This window comes from Musca domestica, unplaced genomic scaffold (assembly GCF_030504385.1).
Source record: "Musca domestica strain aabys unplaced genomic scaffold, Musca_domestica.polishedcontigs.V.1.1 17, whole genome shotgun sequence".
In the NCBI taxonomy this organism is placed as follows: domain Eukaryota; kingdom Metazoa; phylum Arthropoda; class Insecta; order Diptera; family Muscidae; genus Musca; species Musca domestica.
Window position 1 is genome coordinate 5,120,032 of NW_026712230.1, and position 17,161 is coordinate 5,137,192.

General features: G+C 34.8%; 1 protein-coding gene across 1 annotated transcript in view; it reads right to left on the bottom strand.

Annotated features, from left to right (window-relative positions):
- Positions 1-7,963: 7,963 nt before the first annotated feature.
- Positions 7,964-17,161, bottom strand: part of LOC131801595 (5-hydroxytryptamine receptor 2B-like) — a 118,572-nt gene continuing 109,374 nt past the window's right edge. Inside the window, exon 9 of the mRNA XM_059120408.1 lies at positions 7,964-14,513. The gene's annotated coding sequence lies outside the window, so the exon portion shown is untranslated. The remainder of the gene's footprint in view (positions 14,514-17,161) is intronic.

Sequence of the window (17,161 nt, forward strand, 5' to 3'; positions counted from 1 at the left end):
TCTTTTGAGTCTATTTTCTTTCTGTTGCGGTGTAAGTTCTTGCTTTTTGGAATTTCAATGGCTTTACCCTGAGCTCGTTTTTCAATATTTGTCGAATGGAATATTGCGATATGTTCAGCTCACGAGACATTTTTCGTCCACTGCGAAGCGAGTTTCGATCAAATCGCTTCTCTGCTTTTCGAACCATTTCTGCTGATGTTGCTGTTTTCTTCCGTATACTTCCTTGATGTCGGGCTGCGCTACCATTTCATTTCGGGATATTTGGACTGATATTGATCTATTGGTGCACAAGTATGCGTTCTCTGAGGCACGTGGCGCCATCGTTTTGAAACCATATATCATAGAAGCCAGATTCTTGAGTTTAGGGCATTGGAAAGTGTTAACAGTTCGGCGTATTAACTTGTGTTTTTTTACTACAAGTTTTTTAGATGAACAGGTTTTTTTGCAAAAAGTTGTTAATATTTTTGTTAAAAGTTGAAGATTATAGCATTAAAAAAATGACAATTGTCAACTTTGCTGTAATCAAATCATAATGGTACTTCTATTTATTTCAAATGTCGAAAGTTTTCATTTAAACCTCTTTCATATTGAAAGGATCTTTCATATGAAAATAAGAAACATTTTCCCATCCTTTACGTTATTACATTACCAAAAGAATTCCCCGCCTAAATTTGTTTCAATTGATTGTAAATAAAAACTTTCGCTATTAAAGTCTTTTCCTACACCATAAAATAAAGAGGAAGAGAAAACTTTTGCCTCAACGGTGAGGTCTTCTTTGCCGGGTTGTCGGTTTCACCTTAACCTTTAAAATGAAAGATACCACGACAAAGTTAGTTTGGAGTGCATTATAAGTAACTATCACAAATTTGTGGAACATTTAACGTTAAGTGTTTTTCAATATACACGTAACTCTGACGGCTGCTACACGTCGTTTGGCCTTGCCCTTAAAGTTGGTCATGTGAACGAGCGTTTTATGTCTGTCGCCGGAAGTGGAGGAATGTTGGCATTTGCAAGTCAAAGTTGAAAGACAGGATGGGCGCAATTTGATTCCACGGAATTACCTTAAATTAAGTGTTTATATTAAATAGTATTAAAGAGGGTAGTTATGACAATCATTGATTCAGTTTCAGTTTCCAGCAAAGCATGATTTCAGAAGGATGGTGTCAAAGACAAAAGTATTCTTCATCAAATTTTACTATAAGTCACCAATGAAAAGAAATCTATGTTTCCATTGTATGTCAAAATATTTTGTATCAATGTTTTGAATGTTTTGGACTTTTTTCGATTTAACTTCTGAAAGTTTCATAAAATTCGTTTTAGGTGGAAGTTGTCCAAAGACCACACCGCACTGTGGTCAGGGTATTATTTCTTTGAACATTTGCTTGAAACATGGAGAAGGAAACGAGATAGTTCCTTTTGAGGATCCTCATAGAATCACTTTCCGCGTCGATTTATGGTTGCCGTCCGTCTGTCTGACGTCCGTTTATTTTCGTGAACAAAATGCAGATCAGATTTACTGCCCGATTGCGATGAATTTTTCCATACATCATGTGTTTTCCCCAAGAACGAGCCCTATTAAAATTGGTGATAATTGTTCCAAATTTAGATAAAGCTTCTATCTTCAACCAATTTCAATTTTATTATGCGCCAAATATGAAATATTTGTCCAAATAGAAGGTATTTCGGCACATTCGACGGAATTCAGCTTAGAAATATGTACTTAAAATTTGGTGAAAATCGGTTCAGATATAGCTGTGGCTCAGAGTGAAATGAAAAAAACTGCAACCAACTTCAGACTGCTGTCATTTCTAAGCCACTCGTCCAACAACTGTTAAAATTTTTCCAGTGGCAGCTCATTATATTTTTTCAAGCGTTCAAAAGCATTTTGGTGAGAATTTTCCAGAAAAAAGTTATTCTTGATTGAATTCAAGCGTGACAGTGTGATTTCTTTATATTTAGCTGGAAAACCACAAGTGACTATCGTTGGAGCACTCCAGCATTTAAATGTGAACAAATCTTTAGTGTCTCGTACAATCCCTCGTTACTGTGATACTGGTGGCGTAGCCCGACGTCAAGGAAGTGGACGGAAGAAAACAGCAACATCAGCAGAAATGGTTCGAAAAGAAGCTACTTGATCAAAACCCTCGTCGCAGTGGCCGTGAGCTGAACATATCGCAATATTCCATTCGGCAAATATTGAAAAATGAGCTCGGGGTAAAGCCGCTGAATTTCCAAAATGTGCAAGAACTTATACCGCAACTGAAAGAAAATAGGCTCAAAAGAGCTAAAGAGTTGCTTCGCTTGACCAAAAGTTGTGAACTGCCGAATTTGGTTTTCTCCGATGATAAAACATTCATTGTCCAATAGTTTGTAAACAAACAAAACGATTGTGTTTACTTGCCAAAGAGGTCAGCAGAATATGTGCACCTTCGGTTGCCTACTAGAACTAAAGCGCCGGTCATGGTGATGGTGTGGGCCGTTCGATCGTCGCTATCCGCTCGTATTAATCGGCCGTGGCATCAGAATGAATGCCGAATATTATCGCGAAAATATTCTGGAGGGTGTATTAAAGCCCTGGGGACCCAAACATTTTTGCCGCAGACCTTGGACATTCCAACAGAACTCAGCACCATCGCAATCAGCACGCGCCACCCAAGAATGGTTACTAAATGAGGTTCCTCGCTGCATTTCCAGCGCACAATGGCCAGCAAGATCTCCGGATACCAATGCGTTGGACTATTGTGTCTGGAGTATTTTGGAAAGCCAGGTTGGCACTAAAAAATACCAAAGCGCTTCGCCGGGAAGGGGCCAAAATACCGCGGAGCAAGATTCGGGCAGCATGTGACGGTTTCATTGGCCGTTTGAAGGCCATAATTCGTGTCAAAGATGACCAATTCGAACAAATCTAAACTTATTCTAAAATTTGATGCTTTTTCGACATTTTTTGTTTTCGTTAAATAAAATTGTAAAAATTATGGCGTTTGGGTATTAAAAGTTCGGCTCGGTCGAACTTAATTTTTTACTTGTTTTTAATATTCCACCTTTATCCATTCACCTTGAACTATATTGCACCAAGTTTAGTACAGTCTGCCATTAAGTACAAATTTAAAAAATAAATCTTCTGATATCACTTCCAAAATTAGATTCTCATTCTATGGTACCAAATGTTGTGCAATTTAGTACTTTTGTTATACTTTTTATTCGAATTTCCAAAATCCTTTTGTTTCGGATTTTCAGCTCTAGCCCTTACCCAAATGTCCACATTTAATGCCAAATTTTTAACTCCTCATAGATAGTATAACTCCAAAGTGCAAATCCTCGATTTCGACACATTAAAAATTGCAAAACGCTTAAAAACAGAACTCATCTTTTAGTCCCTTTTTAAATTGCAACGCACAGACACACGCACAAATCCCATGAACTCACATATGGAAGGCATGATGAATGTCGAAGAAGAAATACGAAAACAAACTTATCTCTTCATTGAGTGTTTCCTTGAGCAAAACATGTCCTTCTCCAGCACTTTTTATGATGTCATTGTATTGCTGGACCCCAAGCACATGCATGAACAGTTTCTGATATTATTGATTGCTGCATGCCACAGTGGCAGACCACACACGTGCATCCGAAACAAACTTTAAAAACTTTTAAACGACCTCATCCCTCCGCACTCTGTCCCCAACTGCTCCGAGGAAAGTTTCATATGTGTTTCGTATGGTGTTCAGATGCTCGGCTGGATGACCATGGCAGCAACTAAGAAACATGGACAAGATTGTTTATTGCTTCCCCTATTGCGATTCGGGATGGGAAACGGTCAGTCAATATTGTGAATCGTGAAGTGCATTCGGATGCTAATACATGGACATGGATGGTCTGAGATCTGGGGGGAATGGCAAACGAAAGACAATAATTGAGAAAGGCGTCAAGAACAAGTACGTGAAATGTGCATCGACAATTTGTGAAACGTGATTTTCATCATTTTTTCTTGATTTGTTTTGCTGGCTGGCAAAAGCTTCAGATGTCGATAAATTGTTACAAAAGTTTTCTTTTTAAAGTTCATTCTTCATTCTTGTTACTTTAATGCAGCCATTAAGAGGAGAGTTCGAGAGTTGTGTCTCCTTAAGTACACCATGCTACAAATGAAATTGTACAAATGATTGTCCTGTGAACTTTTCGAATGGAACTTTAAATTAACCCCAAATGGTGTTGAAGCTAATTACAGAGGAAAAAATCAATCTTTCGGAATCGGTTAACAAATATATACCAAAATATATCAATACATACTTTGAGCGGCTGGTGGTCAAAATATGAATATCATTATTATTATATCCTACACAATACAATATCTGCTGGGAGTATTAGAAGTTTAATTTGACCAAAAACTTATGTAACTAATAACAGTAATTTATGTCCCCGACATAGAAAACTATATATGGATCTTTATATCGCACCGACCTGGGTCAATCTAGCTATATATGTCCGTCTGTTCGCCTTTCCAACTCTCCATGTTAAATTGTAATCACGCTATAGGTCGCAATTATGGTTCTCACGACATTTTACATGGTGGTGGGGTTAAGATCGGAATAGAAGCCTATTGTTGGAGGAGATGTTCGGTAAATATATGGGGGTTGCAATATCCTAAAAACTAAAAAAAAAATCCTTACCAATTTGGATGATCAGCGGAAAATATTTTGTTGTCCATTACACCGCGAATATGTTTAATCTCGGCGAAATCGCAAAGCCAAAATATCGCATATATCTATATATTAGCTGGCCCGATCCGCTTTGACGAATGTCCATTTTTTAGAGTATTTCCAAGTCTTGCTCATATAAGCGGCACAATTTTCATTATAAATAATGTTCATGTACCGGTCGATTTAAAGTGTTTTAACGCAAGTGATCCTCTTTTACTATTTAAGAGCACGGCTCAGTTTTTATACCCTCCACCATAGTATGGAGGGTATATTAAATTTGCAATTCCGTTTGTTACTCCTCGAAATACTCATGTTAGACCTTGCAAAGTATAAATATTCTGGATCAGCGTAGAAGTCTAGGTGATGTCCGTCTGTCTTCTGTAATCACGCTATTTTGAAAAGTCTTGAGATGGAAGGCTAACATTTTTGACGCATGTCAATTTTGCCAGGAGATAAGTTAAGTTTCTATTATGGGCCATGTCAGTCCACGTTTTCATATAGCCCCCGTATAACGGTACTTCCCTTTATTTGCCATTCTGATGATTTTAGCGACATATAAACCGGAATTGTTTCAATTTTATAAACCCTCCACCATAGCATGGAGGGTATATTAAATAGGTCATTCCGTTTGTAACACCTCGAAATATACATTTTAGTTTCACAAATTATATATATTCTTGATCAGCATAAAATTTTTGGCCAATTTAGCAATGTCTGGCTGTCTGTGGAAATCACTCTAGCTTCCGACTATTAATATTTTGGTAAAATTGGCCACATAACGGTACCCCCCATATTCGGTATTTCTATGATTTTAGCGGCATTATTTACCGGAGCTATTTCAAATTTGGTATTTAGATTTCGTGAGGAATACTACAGCCTATGACAGAAAATTGTCTGTGCAGGAGACAATTTACCCTGGAGGTAAACTTCGAAGCATTGTTCAGTTCTAATTTTTAATGACTTTTTATTTCCTATGCGTATATTGGAAATCTGTCCCCAATGACGACCCTGTGAAAGAACAATAAATACAATACATTCCTCCGGTTTTTCTGATAGAGATTTTCATTTGACTGTGTATACGCTTGTATGTATATACAAGCACATTAAATATTTATTGCGTTAACGTTTTCTGCCAATTAAACAGTAGCCATTGTTGCGTGTTCTTTTCACATTAATGGGCCGCCACATGTAGCTGAATATTCGCAAGTTGGTTGATGTAGGTTAGTGTCGCCTGCAGGAATCCATTTCTCAACACAGCACGACCTTGACCCAAAAAGTGGACTACTTGTTTCAAGAATATGATAATAAATTATTTATTGAGTTTTCGTGATATTTGCAATTTTCAATACTATGTAGTATTTATTTGAATACCTGATGGTTTCTTCTATGCGAAATCGTAACAGTGATATAATTTGAACACAAAAAATATTTAATCTAGCAAATGACCGCTACTTCGTATGCGGAAAAAGGAATTTTTATGTGAAGTAAATTTTTTGAGTAATATTTGCCCAAATACAAGGTATTAAATGAAATGCCACCATTCCATAATTTCAAATTATAACGGTTACACGTCGTCCTTACTCAGTTTTTAAATAAATATGAACAGATGTTTTAACAGCTCCAAATACGGCAGTATTGCTTATTGACACAACAATTCAACCTCAACAATTCTCATCAATCAAGAGAATTTGGCAGCAATAGAGCGGATCTTCGTCTAATTGATTAAGCGACTGTTTTGGAAAAAATTTGCACAATATGGAATCGTTACGGCTGCGGAGGACAAAAATAACAAATCGGATGAATAATATATATGGGAGCTATAGCTATATCTGAACCGATTTCAATTTTGGCACACTTATTTTCAGGCCTATGTGCAAAATTCCATACTATTCGGGCTGATATTACACGTTTGGTGCACAATAAAAGGCAAATCGGACGAAGATATATATGGGAGCTGTATCTAAATTTTGACAGATTATCTCCAATTTCAATAGCGTTCGTCCTTGGGCCAAACAAATGTTGTTTGGAAAATTTCATTTCAATCGGATAATAAATGCGACCTGCATTTTGTTCACAAGAATACATGGACAGATGGACGGACGGACAGACGGACTGACATGCATAAATCAATTCAGAAAGTGATTCTATGGAGATCCTCAAAAGTAACAATGGGTCTATCTCGCTTCCTTCTCCATGTTACAAGCAAATGCACAAAGACATAATACCCTTACCACTATGTGGTGTAGGGTATAAAAATTGCATTTCAGTTTTGATCCATTTCAACCCCTAATGATTTTTCAATCTTAGCTCCAACTTCATGCAAATTTTTATGGTGTTCAGGTCATAATTGCGACCTGAAGCGTAATTAACATGGACAGACGGACAGGCAGCAGGAAGTTCCGGCTAGTAGGAAGATCCATATATAGCTGTCTATGTCTTTGAACAATATTTCGAGGTGTTACATAATTTTTGGCCAAACTTATAATATTCCAACACATAGTGTTGTTGCAAATGTAAATAACCGAATTCATTTTAGAAGCAAGTTAATTAAATTTGGAGAAATAGCTTCCATATATATGTTTCATCCGATTTGAGGTTTTAAGTCCCTCACATGCGTAATATGCACCCTAGAAAAAATGATATTTGGTACCGGACATCAGATACTGCTCGATAATACCTCTGTGAATTTTTTTTAGGATATAGCTCCCTAATCTTAACCTATCTCGATAAAATGTATATTATTTTACGTTTGTTTTTTTGTGCAACACGACTCCAATATATATTTGTTTTAATATAATCCTTCTCCAAGTGATATCATGCACTCTATAGCGAACTTGAAATGCTCTAAAGCCAAATGTTGATAGGTGGTATGATCTTCTTGAAATAAATTCTTTTGTTACGGGAGCTCTATAAATATGCATTGTGGTGTAGGGTATCATATAGTCGACCCCGCCCGACTTTAGACTTTTCCTTACTGGTTGTAAGTTATATATGGAAAAATAAAATAATTATTACCCACCTCCTTCGAAATGGTTTTGAAGTGCATTTCTGTGTACCAAAAACCAAAGAAAATAATATAAAGTCTTCAAACTCTGAAATACATTATAAAAATCTAATGCGAGAGAACTTAAATATTTTTCCGACTTCCATCGATGGAGTTTTCAGCAAAAATTTTAATGAAGTTGGAATCACTCATAGTACGAATAACAAAATGTACCTGCTTATAGGCCTAAATGAAATACAGCACACGTGTTTGATGTTTTGTTTTCAGTTTTAGTTTTATTCAATTGAATTGTTTTATATATATTTACATTAAAACTTTAATAAAGGAACAAAAGATTTCTTTTATTTTTACAATTATGCGCATACACCGAGAGATCGATCGAAAACAGAAAAAACGACAAATGCTCGATTTTATATTAATTTAAAAATTTTATAATTTAATTAAAAAATGTTTTTATTTACAATTATTGTGGTCCAAATATTTTACATATAGTATTGGGATTTTCTTAGCATCCAATCACATTTTCAACAAACAATTCCATAAATTGCTTAAATGTGTAAATAACCTAAAAATAAACTACTAAGGAAAAAACGTTGTTGTTCTTATAATATCGATTGATCCATTTTGCTGTGTCCTTAAAGCTATTCGCATTATTGCTTTATTTTATTTGTATATTTTTGCAATTATAAAAAGTTAAATGTAAAGCAGGAAATGAATTAAAAAAAGAACCTAAAACAATAAATAAAACAAAAGAGTTACAGAGATGGGCTCTTGTCTCGTAACTTTTTTGTGGTGAACATTTTGATTTTTCTAATTGGATAGATTTAAAATTATTTTAACGAATATTAAATGCCGGAGATAAATTTCGTTTATATGCCTTAATCTTTACCAAATATTTCCTATAAGTAAATGATGGGTCTAGAAGCTGCAAGGACTCGTATGAACGAGTAGGCGTGGATTTGCACAGGTAATTTTCTGTCATAGGAAGTAGTACCCATTGTGAATTGCAAATTTGATTTGAAGAAATTCCGGTGGAAGTAAGTATACTTTTCTAATCAAAATACTGAATATAGGGGGGGGGGGGGGGGGGGGTACCGTTTTATGTGGGTTATAGAAGGACGGGGACCTATATAAGCAAATTTCTGTCAGTGGAAGTAGTTTCCATTACGAACCAAATACCAAATTAGATACTATTACAGTGAAAAATGTGTCACAATTCAACAAAATGCCGAATATAGGGGATATATAGGGAACACAAACTGTCAATTTACAGCAAATTTTTATATGACTAAAATAGAGAAAACACCTTTAATCTGGCGGTACAGTTATATGGGGGGTCATATCAAAATACTGATCTATATGTCCCATTTTCTATTCCCAAAACTTCCCTAAACGGACCTAAAATTCATCTCAGCAAAATTGTACCCACCTTCTTCAATTTGTTCGGAAGCTATAGTTATTTCTACAGACAGGCATAGGGACAGACGGACAGAAATCGACATAGAATCTTATGCTGAAACAAGAATACATATACTTGTGGGGTCTAAAATGATTTTTTCAAGGAGTTACAAATGGAATGACAATCTTAATATATCCTCTATACTATATATGATGGAGGATACAAAAATACCTCCATATCTTATATCGATAAGCATATCTTGACGAACTGAATCGATCAACATACCGTATGTCAGTTTGCTTTGCGCAATTAGAAATCGATCACCACGAAATTTATAATGTAGATCGAATTCCAATCAAGATTGACACCAATAGTTTTTCGTGGTGATCTTAGTATATTTAGGTTATGAAATATGTCATTACGTCGATACAAGTAATGTAAATGTCTGTGTATTCAAAATATTCAAAAATACTTATCCTGGTTTAGAAAGCAAACTATCCAATCTCAAAGTGCTTCGCACTGATTCTTACACGACAAACTGTACCGACAAATATAACTTATTTATATGTCAATTTCTGAGTCAGAGCAATGGATATGATTATAGCTGCCATATACGAATTGTGGCCGATTTTAAACCAACATGAAGGCTATAATATATTCACGAAATAAATAATATTTGGTCATAGTAAACATCGGAAATCATCATCAAAATGAGTTTTAATATTTGTGGAAGTGGATTTGGTGAAAATCGATATAGATATCTGAGACTCCTACTTATGTTGTTACTTGAAAACTCCTGTCATCATACCGTCAGCCATATGGCTACATATAATTTGACATGGCCAAAACGTGCCTTATCGAAATAACGATTTTAGACCCTAGGTTTCTTTGGACCAAATCCATTTTAGGACATTTGAAAACAATCTAGCGATTTCCTTCCCTCAGTCTGTCTGTCTGCTGGCTGGTGCTCTCGAACTCTGGAAGGGAGTATCCGATTTGATCCAAACTTGGTACATCGTAATATTATTAACAAACTTAGATCGAGTTCGGAGATTGGCAACATCGGTCCTGGTACCTCCCCCACAAAAGGTCAACATTTTCAAAACAAAAATATTTCACTGCACAGAGAGAGAAAAGATATTCCGTTTTTTGCTCCATCTTTGCAAATCCTAATGCGAAAATGAACAATATCGGTTACTCCATCAAGTACCCCTCCCCACAAAAGGTCAAAATTTTGAATATCTATGAAGCTAATAATACGCGAAATTAACATCAACACAATATATCTTATAAAGATGGTAGAGATTGGACCATTTCCCTGGTACCTCCCCACAAAGACTCACAGTTTTGAATAACCAAAACGATACTAAAATCCGAAATAAGCACCCGGTTATTTTCATATTTCACACATTTCATAATTTCTACTAACACAATATCTACTCCACTCCTTCTTGTATCTCCCCCACAAAAGGTCAAAGTTTTGAATATCCATGAAACTCATAAACCCGAAATTAACATCAAAGTTGGGCCCGGTTGAACTAACTGTTTTTCCACTTGCTAGTACAAATATTACAATGTACGATTTCTAAATAGAATTTGGGAATATTTGCACATTTTATGGGGGTTGAAATGGCTCAAAATGCTGACCCTTTGTGGGAAAGGTAGCAGAAGGTGTTGTTCGATATATCCCATCTTCACACCTGTCCTTTTATATGTTAATGTATTTGGATTTGCGGGGGAGGTACCAGAACTGAAGTTCCGATATACCCTAGATCGTGTGTTGATAAAAATATGGTGATAGGATTTAATATATCACATTATATAAAAGTTATTATAATTCAAAATTTTGAACCATTGAGGGGGATGTTTTTGATGAAGTAGGCCTATATTTTTTATTTATACCCTACAACACTATGTGTTGGGGGTATTATAAGTTTGATTGGGCCAAAAATTATGTAACAACTCGAAATATTGATTTCCCACATAGGAAAGTATATATGGATCTTCCTAGCTCGCCGAGCTGAGTCGATCTAGCTATGTATGTCCGTCCGTCCGTCTGTCCGTCTGTCCATGTTAATTTGTAATCACGCTACAGGTCGCAATTATGGCCCGATCCTTACGAAATTTTGCACGAAGGTGGGGTTATGGTCAGAATAGAAGCCTATTTCATTTGGAGATGATCGCCAAATGTTTAGGGTTGAAATGGACCAAATACTGAAAAAATGTCGGATTTTGCAGTACCTATACAGGTCGCAATTATAGACCAATCGTGTTAAGAGTTAAGGGCGGGGAAAAAGCCTACCAATTTAGGTGGTCATCGGATAATATTTAGCGGGTAAAATAGACCATATCTTTTGTGTTGAAAAAATTCAAAATTTTTCATTAAACCGCGAATATTTTTAATCCCGGCGAAATCACAAAGCCATCACAAGGTTACTTCTGATCTTTACATTGATGTTAACATCCAAGAAATCAGATATATAGCAAAATATGTGCGATATATATGTCTATCAAAGAAGATATGCTTGAAAGATCTCTTATATGTCGAGAACGGCTGAACTGATTTCGACAGTTCTCATTAATTCAGAATGGCCTCTTGTTAGGAAAGAAAAAACGTCTAAAAAATCGCATAAAAATATCTATCTAAAGATGAAAATATTGATTTTGTAAAATTCTCTCATATTTTTTCAATTTTTGTCATATATTTGGCATATTTTCATTTTGAATTAAACATTTGGTAATATTTCTACAGCTAACAAAACTAAGTAGTTAGGATATCAGGATATCATATACAAATTGCATTTATGGCCCGATCCTTACGAAATTTTGAATGGAGATAAGATGAGGGTCAGAATATAAGCCTACTCTTTTTGGAGATGATCGCCATATATTTAACGGTTGAAAGGGACCAACAAAACTGCAAAACTGTCAGCAGGTCGTAATTATCGCCCGATCCTCACGCACATTTTAATGGGTGTTACCGGTCATTGCAAAAGCCAAGCAGTTTTGGATAGCCATCCAAAAATATTCAATGTGTGAAATAGTTTGCCAACTTTTGTAGACAAAATAAGAAAATGTTCATTCCAGTGACTTTTTGGAGAATTCACAAATACTGGAAAGACGCACTTCTGACTATTTCGTTAACGCCGATTTCGTTGAAGAATATAGTCAAATGTCTGTATCTCATTGCCACTTGCCACTTCTGAGAGATTATAGGTCTTTGGGAAATATTGGTTCCAGATCTAGGAAGACCATTTACGTGCAACATCTACAAATAAATTGGAAATAAGCAAATTAGTTTAAGTTGCCATTATTCGAAAATTAGAGAACGGAACCTGATGGTTTTCTTTTATTATTTGTCACAATATCTTGTGGAATTCTTTCGAGTATCTCGCCTATATAAACTGTATCGTTTATTATAGTGTTGTAGGGTATTCAACGGTCGGCCCCGCTCGACTGTAGCTTTTGCTTACTTGTTTTTGTACTGACTTAGAGCTGTTGTGAGGGAGGTTCTAAAAGGAAGGAGGTTCTAAAAGGAGGGCACCTTACTAAAACGTGGACCAATCTTCTAGAGGGTAAAGTACTCACAAGGAACTCCTTCATTGTAAGACGATCCCAGTGAAAAATTTGGCTGAAATCATCAAACTACCTAATATAGGGAGGTACCCTTATATTGGGAATATTTCAGGGGTTAAATAACTCATAAAGAATTCCTTGTGTAGAATTTCAGACAATTCCATTGAAAAATGTGGCTAAAATCATGAAAATACCGAATATTGGGGGTACCGGGTATATAGGGGCTATACAATATCGTGGACCGATATAACCCATCTTCGAACTTGACTTGCCTGCAGACAAAAGACAGATATGTGCAAAATTTTAGCTTGCTATCTTAATTCGTTTTGACTCTAGCGTGATAACAACAGACGGTCGGATAGGGCTAAATCGTCTTCGAATTTAACGCCGATCAAGAATATATATACTTTGTTGGGTCTAAAGTTGTTATTTCGATGAGTTACCAACGGAATATATGGTGGAGGGTATAAAAATTTGGTAATACAGGTTTTGAAATAGTCTAAAATAGTTCAAAATATTGGTGATGTATATTCTCCAGAAATATTTGGCAAAGGCTATCATATTGTTTCATATACCTCCGATTTAAGGAGTAGAATTAATTTTTATTAAATCAACAAAGATAAGAAACAAATAAGGGAACAACTATAGAAATATATGTTAATATGCAATTTAATTAAAGATTAGACAGTTAATAGCTTCAAGATAGTTCAACAAATATTCTAAGGCCTTTAAAAGGAATAATAAGCGGACTTAACTATTTCTCTCGGTGTATGCTTTTAAATTTTGACTTCAAATCCTACACACTTTGTTTGTTTAATAAAAATTGTTTAAGAACATAACTATTACTACTTGAATCCAATTGCTCAATGGAAAACCTTATGCAATATTTAGACAAAAAATGGAAACGAACGAAACAAATGACTTTGCTACTGTACACACATACTTACACATATGTTTTTTTAAGTTTTTGTTTTTTGGTTCGTATGTATATGGAAAACTCATTTGCTTACATATCTACATATGTAATATTTGTATTTTTTTTAGTTGGGAGATTTGCTTGTTCAGTTTAGTCGGAATTAGTAGTTTGACTTGTTGTTCTTTTTTTCTTTGTTTTTTTTTTTTTTGTACAATCATTTTAAAAATGATTTCTAAATCTATGTTTTATTTATTTTCATTTTTATTTCACTTAAAACTAGACAGGAATTTATTGTTAATTGTTGTTGCTATTGGTATTTTCATTTGTTTGCTTGTTTGTTTGTTGGTTGTTCATCATAAGTTTATCGTTTGTTTGTTTCTTGTTGCTCTCTTCTTGGTTGTTTGAATAATGAATTGGTATTTGATTTTTATATTGAATTGATCCTCGTTTTGTTTTGATTGAATTATAACTTTTCAATTTTGTTCGTGTGTGGGTGTGTGTTTGTGTTGTTGTTGTTTTTTTTTTTTTTTTTGTGTTAAGCTTCCTTAATAGCTAACATGTTAAAATCACATTCAAAAAGTTGTTTGCTTAATATAATATTTCTTGTTTGGCTTTTTTCCTTCTTGTTATTCATAAAATTTTTAATTTATTTGAGGTGAGACACATTTATTTTGGGTTTAAACACGCGTTATGTCATAATTGAAATGAATAAAGGCATTGTTGTTGTTCTTGTAGGGGTTTTTAGTTATGTTTCTTCATTGTGGGAGTTCATGTTATTTTTGTTGTGTTTAAAGATTGTCCATTATAATCAGCCTTGGGCGCCTTTAATTCGCAATTTATTTACAAAATTTACCTTTACAGTTTGCGTTAATGTTTTTTTTTTCCATGAGGAGCAATTTCCTAGCACAGGATATGATAAGGGAGCTGAAATGAAAAAAAAATGAAAATAATAATGAGATTTTTTGGAACATGTTCATTAATTTTTCATAATTATAATTTTATTCATTAAAGAAAATCACAAGGGTTATGTTCAAAAACATTTTGACTGGGAAAAATAGGATTCCGTCCATTAAATTCAAATCCATTAAAGAGAAAATGTAAGTTTTTTAATTGTTGTTATATATGAATGTGCGCTGCTTTAAGAGTTGGTACAAAAAAAATCCATTGCAAACAAGAGATCTATTATTGAATAAAATACTAAGATGTCCTCAGGTAGAAGTAAAACGCTCACTAATTTCACATTTAACTATTCTTTGAAGCTTTAACAAAATCGGATAAACTATCACCTTATTTGAGACTAGCAAGATCTCGCATCTTCGTCAGCGAAAAATCCACCTTAAAAATTTATATCCGTTCTAACAATTTGTGTTAGACCTGTTTAGGTACTCATAATATACAATTTGTTCAAGTTGATAAATTCTTTAATCAAATGTCATACACCGTACTAAATTTTTTTGAGGTTTTATTTATTATTCAAGTTTTTTCCTTGCTCGGGAGTAGTAGGAAAATATTTCCGTTTTCATCAAAACGTCTTCAAAATCCTTTATTTTAAATCTTACAAGGTGGTTATTAATAAAATCCACATCCACATTTTCTGTCAAAAACAGTTTTAACGTCTCCATATGCAAACCCCAGACACAAACAATGACCTAAATATTAATTTTCAGAATTTCATCTCTATATCCTCACCTTATTCCAAATGTAGTACCATTTAGTACGCACATCGAAAACAATCTATATATCTCCATCCTACAGTGATCCAAAATTAGTACCATTTAGTACTTTTCGTAGGCATGTGCAAAATCACCAACAGATCTCAATACCAGATATCAACAGAGACCTGAATATCAAATTTCGAAATTCCAGTTTTATATCTTTACTCAATATCCAATTTAGCAGCATTTAGTACTTTTCGTATAAATTAAGTACTCAATAGTAAAACCGTCGCATGTCTCAACTATGGTCACCAACAGTTATAGCATTATAAAATTTCACGATTTCAGCTCTATCACTTTACTACCCTTACCCTTTATAGCACGCATTTTTACCAACTGTTACCTCAATATCAATTATATTATTGAGATGTTTTTAGTTTGGCCAATAACGTACAAATCACTCGCATTCTTTGAGAGTTATTATTATTTCGCATGATATGAAAGTCATTATATAAAATGTTGGCCTTTTCTTGGGCGCTATCAGAAAGACTGAACCTTGAATGCACCTTCTATTTTTATACCCTCCACCATATATATGGAGGGTATATTAAAGTCGTCATTCCGTTTGTAACTCATCGAAATAATAATTTTAGACCCAAAAAAGTATACATATTGTTGATCAGCGTAAAATTCTAAGACGATTAAGCCCTGTCCGTCCATTCGTCTGTCCACGGTATCGTATAGCCCCCATATAACGGCACACCCCGATATTCGGTATTTGTATGATTTTACACAGTTTTCAACGGAATTGTCTGAAAACTCACACAAAGAATTCCTTATGAATACTTTATACCCTGGAAGAGAACTATGTTTATAGGTCCATGAGATAACGGTACCCCTGTATATTCGGTACACAAGGAGTTCCTTGTGAGTACTGGAAAAGAATTATCTATGTAGGTCCACAATTTCTTATATCCCCCATATAACGGTACCTTCCGATATTCGTTATTTTTATGATTTCAGGTAATTTTTCCCACGGAATTGATTTAAAATACACACAAGGGATTCTTTTGGGTACTTTACCCTTCAGAAGAAAATTGTTTAAATAGGTCCAGGTTTTAGTATAGCGCCCTTATAACGGTACCCCCAATTATTCGGTATTTTCATATTTTTTCGACATTAATCACCGGAATTGTTTCAAATTTCGTATATAAAGTTCGGAACCATTACTACAACCTATGACGCAAATTACTTATGAGGGACCACGTCTTCGCGTAGCCCCCATATATCGGTTTTCATTTCAGAGGTATTTTTCGAGGGAATTTGTTTTGAAAATTTTCAAGTTTCTTCCAAATGATGGAGGGTATAAAAAGTTCGGCCCGGCCTAACTTAGCTGCCTTCTTACTTGTTTCTATTTTATCCGTAAACCTGAAGTATGAATTTTTATGGCATAGAGTCATTACCTCTACACAAATATATATAGGGGAGCTGTATCGAAATTGGATCCACCCATGCAAAATGAACTCAAAATTTTGTCTATCGATTGAACCATAAATTTGGCCTGTACATCGATTTCAAACCCTGCCCCATAAACATTATCGCTCGGGGGCACGTGGTAATATTATCCGATCGACGTTTAGTTTCACACTTAAACTTTTTGGATAGAATGAAAAAAAAATGCCGGGGGTTTGTTTTTTTTTTTGGAACACCCTAATGTCACATTTTGCAGCTGCACATTTTTTAGTCGGTGAACGCTCCAATATACATTGCTCTAAATCATGTATATTTCATACTAACAATTTCATTTGGGTCATTATTTCAACAATGCTATGTGCATTTTCCCCCATCAAAATTGATCATACACACACGCACACACTAAAACAGAACCCTCCTTTTGCAGATAATAATTCATATTAT